The 4,808-nt window shown below is 43.3% G+C and overlaps 1 protein-coding gene across 2 annotated transcripts in view; it reads right to left on the reverse strand.

Annotated features, from left to right (window-relative positions):
- Positions 1 to 4,482, reverse strand: part of ppp1r16b (protein phosphatase 1, regulatory subunit 16B) — a 145,501-nt gene extending 141,019 nt beyond the window's left edge. For both annotated transcript variants that reach the window (XM_023995863.3, XM_023995862.3), the window contains exon 1: positions 4,318 to 4,482. The gene's annotated coding sequence lies outside the window, so the exon portion shown is untranslated. The remainder of the gene's footprint in view (positions 1 to 4,317) is intronic.
- Positions 4,483 to 4,808: the final 326 nt, after the last annotated feature.

The following is a 4,808-nucleotide window of genomic DNA, read 5'->3' on the forward strand; positions in this document are numbered from 1 at the left end:
AACGTACCTGATCACGTGCTCAGTGTCAACCTGCTTTCATCTTTGAAGAGCACAGGGCGCCAGTGGCGAATTTGCCAATCTTTGTGTTCTCTGGCAAATGCCAAACGTCCTGCACGGTGTTGGGCTGTAAGCATAACCCCCACCTGTGGACGCGGGCCCTCATACCACCCCTATGGAGTCTGTTTCTGACCGTTTGAGCAGACACATGCACATTTGTGGCCTGCTGGAGGTAATTTTGTAGGGCTCTGGCAGTGCTCCTCCTGCTCCTTTTTGCACAAAGGCGGAGGTAGCGGTCCTGCTGCTGGGTTGTTGCCCTCCTACGGCCTCCTCCACGTCTCCTGATGTACTGGCCTGTCTCCTGGTAGCGTCTCCATGCTCTGGACACTACGCTGACAGACACAGCAAACCTTCTTGCCACAGCTCGCATTGATGTGCCATCCTGGATGAGCTGCACTACCTGAGCCACTTGTGTGGGTTGTAGACTCCGTCTCATGCTACCACTAGAGTGAAAGCACCGCCAGCATTCAAAAGTGACCAAAACATCAGCCAGAAAGCATAGGAACTGAGAAGTGGTCTGTGGTCACCACCTGCAGAACCACTCCTTTATTGGGGGTGCTTGCTAATTGCCTATAATTTCCACCTGTTGTCTATTCCATTTGCACAACAGCATGTGAAATGTATTGTCAATCAGTTTTGCTTCCTAAGTGGACAGTTTGATTTCACAGAAGTGTGATTGACTTGGAGTTACATTGTGTTGTTTAAGTGTTCCCTTAATTTCCCTTAATTTTTGACAGTCTATATACACAAAACACACACACGTTTAATATATTGGTGCTGATTAGTATGCTGTTTATCAAAAATGAATTTTATTTAAAATCTGCAACGTTTGAATTTCCAACTTTAGTTACTGAAAAAGTAAATACATAATTCCAGAGAAACTGCTACGCCAGTGGTACTTGGTTGTTTTTTGTAAGAAAAACTATAACGCAACTGTACCATCTTCAGTAACCCCCCCCCCCCCCCCCCCAAACCCCCCAGAAAAACAAGAATCTCTGACATCAAGCTCCATATAAGGGCATATTGTGATGTTTCTACATAGCAAGGTTTCCCCCATGAGGGTGCACATGTGCAGCTGTTACCCATCTCTGCTGCTGTGGCAGTCAGCTACATAAAATAATTATAGAAAATAATCAAATGTTTTTAGGTGAAAAGTACACATTTCCTGGCAAAACATTTCTTGATAGTACTTGACGAAAATAACTTATTTGCCTGTATGCTTTCAATAACACAATACATTGTCCACAGATCGCAAATCATGCATTCACGAACAGCAGAGCAGTGACGTGTGTTTTGTCCTATATTTATATTTGATTTATTTTTAATACCAGCCCCTGTCCCCGCAGGAGGCCCTTTGGTAGGATGTCATTGTACATAATAATTTGTTCTTAACTGACTTGCCTAGGGAAATAAAGGTTAAATGTTTATTTTTTTTTAAAGAACGAGGCCTGCATCCAGCAAAGTCACAAGTCACGTGACCCGTTTTTTGCAGCTGTCTCAGTTCTGCACCCCAGGAAGAGAGAGACAACTCAACTGAACTAGGGTTAGAATTTCAGGATTTGGGGTAAACTTCTCCTTCAACCACTGAGGTAGAGCAGGTGAGGTAGAGCTAGTGTAGGGCTATAGGACAGCATGCCTCCCGACAAAGTGTCTGCAGGAGATGCGCTTTTAGCCAGTGAGGTAGAACACGGCTAGTAACTGGTGCAAGCCAAGGCAAGGCTAGCATGCTTGGGGACAGTACAAGAAATGCTGTGTCTTTTAGCCATTGAGGTGGAATGACCGTCACACTACTGTCTGTAATGCAGCACTAGATGCCTCAATGTGGAAGGACAAACATTCCACCAAAACACACACTCGCACATTCACTGTTGCACACATTATCCGTCATTACTATCTCAATGTACCTGTACTAGTAGAAATAGAGGACAATACTATACTTCTGCTTTGGGTATGCACTGCCGTGTGCACTCTGAGGAACTAGTAACTGGATGTATAATATATTCTGTCCCTGTAGTTCGTTTTGTACCCCAACTTCCGCATGATTATTCCAACACCATGATTTAGAGATTTCTCTTCTCATTAAATGTTGAAACCGTCGATGCCCGGCAGGTGCAGCTTGTAGACTAGTAGAAGATCAAATCCATGATGATTGCGATCAGAGCAGTTCCACTTCAACATGATATCCAGCCCGTTTATTTTTCAGGAGCAGAAAGCTTATTTCCTCGCTGCTATGTTCAACACACACACGCGTTCTCTCTCACACGCGCACAATCCACACACCAGCCCGCTGACCAAACCCAGTCCTTTCATGTTCTGGGTTTCTATTCAGATATCAACCAACATGTTGCAAACGACCCGTGCTTTGGAAAATGTCCTCGCCGCTCTAAGCCATGCCTAGGCCTGTTCACTTAGCATGCAGTGATTATGCTCTATCAGTTATCTGATTACAACAAGCATGTTGGAAGGCTTCCTGAGCCGGTGAAGTGTGTGTGTTGTGTGTGTGTGTGTGTGGGTGTGTGTGTGTGTGTGTGTGTGTGTGTGTGTGTGTGTGTGTGTGTGTGTGGCCATTGTTCCCGTGTGATTACGGCTCTGCCAGCATGTGTGTGTGTGTGGGCAGTGGGCACAGTGTGTTATGTCTGATGGCCCATCCCGAAAGGTAGCTGAAAGCCAGTGCAGACGCGGAGAGAAACAGCAATAGAAACCTCTCAAGACGTCCCCACACATCAAACATTCAAGGGCTACACTACCCAAAGTGCCAGAGAAAAGTGCCAGAGAGCGGTACATATTACCAAAGGCACTTTTAGCAACAACAACAACAAAAAAAGACATGGCCAATATTATAACAGGCTTATTTTGTTATCTTGAGCGAATCACACCCTAAAGAATGTTTGATTCGGGAGAACACCACAAGCAAAATGCGTACAGTGTAAGCAAAACCAACCAAGCTCCAGGCAACAATTTACATTACCAGTAATGCTGTAATTACTCTCATCTAGTAGGCTACCAATATTGCCTAGTGAGCTACTTCAGTAGGCTAATTAGCAGTGGCATAAAGTACTTAAGTAGTACTTTCAAGTATTTTTACTTAAGTCGTTTTTGGGGGTTTATATTTTTGGGGCCAACTTTTACTTTACTACATTCCTAAAGAAAATAATATATGTTTTACTCGATACATTTTCCCTGGAAGCCAAAAGTTTTTTAAAAAACATTTTGAATGCTTAGCAGGACAGGAGAATGGTCCAATTCACACACATCAAGAGAACATCCCTGATCATCCCTACTGCCTCTTATCTGGCGGACTCCCTAAATTATGTTTGTAATTTAGGGAGTAAATTATGCGTGCGTGTTGGAGCGTGCCCCTGGCTATCCGTCAATTAAAACAACAAGAAAATGGTGCCATCTGGTTGGCTTAATATAAGGAATTTGAAATGATTCAAACTTTCACTTTTACTCAAGTAGTATTTTACTGGGTGACCTTCATTTGAGTCATTTTCTATTAGGGTATCTTTACTTTTACTCAAGTATGTCAATTGGGTACTTTTTCCACCACTGCTAATTAGGCTACTCTGTAATTGCATTCCAGTAGTTGTTTTTTGTCATTAGCCTACACAAGTGGAATAAAGCAGTCTATTGGGACAAGAACACTATTCTACATTGACCAATATAAAGCCTATGTTATACTGCCAGACCGCATAATAGCCTAAATACAAACAGACAGTAGCCTAACCTCTCTTGTGAGCTACTTTAAAGAACGAATACAGGAATCTATCTGAACATTCTCATAAAATGCCCACGGCAGTCTTTCCCCATCGAACGTGTGGGACTGTGACTTCTGGAACGAGTAGTAACAAAATCTCTCAAATTGAAATGGACAATCATCCTTCTTTCGGTCCTTCCTCCCTACACCTTACGAACTGGTGTAACGAACACCGTTGCCTCTTCAAATACCAAGTGGCCAGCCAGCAACATACAAGTAGGATTGAAACATTGTTGAGATCTAGTGCAGAAATCCGTATGTGTTCATTTTCTAGAATCTGGGCCACATTTGTGGAGCCAGCAACGGCAAAGAAGAATTGGTTACAGTAACGCACGGTAATGTAACGGTAAAGCTATAGACGTGCCTTCTTGGCACCCTCCCAATGCCGCTATCCTCACTGCTCCGAAAATACTTCCTTTCTTTCCGCTGTTTCATTTGAATGAATCGAACAGAAGACCTCCACCCGAAAACGGATCGCATTTGTAAAATAATGTTGTACTCACCGACTGTTACTAGGTTTTCATTAGTTCCAATTTCACTCGCTGGGATAAGCCTGCAGCAGCGTTCGCGTCCTGTAGCTAACTAATAGCGACACAGAAGAAAAGCCAGGGTGGCTGGGAAGGCAAGAACGCTGTAGCAGCTCTGTCGCTAGTCGCCGCCCACGGCAGATATGAGAACGCCCCTAGCGAGAAGTCACTTCTCGACGGCGGGGCTGGGGATGAGGCAAAGAGAGAAGGAGGAGACCCGAGTAACATGCAGACAGACAACACACATGGAGTGCAGTGGTTGGAAAAAAGTACCCAATTGTCATACTTAAAGTAAAAGTGGAAGATTCCCTAATGGAAAATGACTCAAGTAAAAGTGGAAGTCACCCAGTAAAATACTACTTGAGTAAAAGACTAAAAGTATTTGGTTTTAAATATACTTAAATATCAAAAGTACATGTAATTGATCCAATATACTTAAGTATCAAAAGTAAAAAATATATAAATCA

The sequence above is a fragment of the Salvelinus sp. IW2-2015 genome, linkage group LG11 (genome assembly GCF_002910315.2).
Source record: "Salvelinus sp. IW2-2015 linkage group LG11, ASM291031v2, whole genome shotgun sequence".
Taxonomy (NCBI): Eukaryota; Metazoa; Chordata; class Actinopteri; order Salmoniformes; family Salmonidae; genus Salvelinus; species Salvelinus sp. IW2-2015.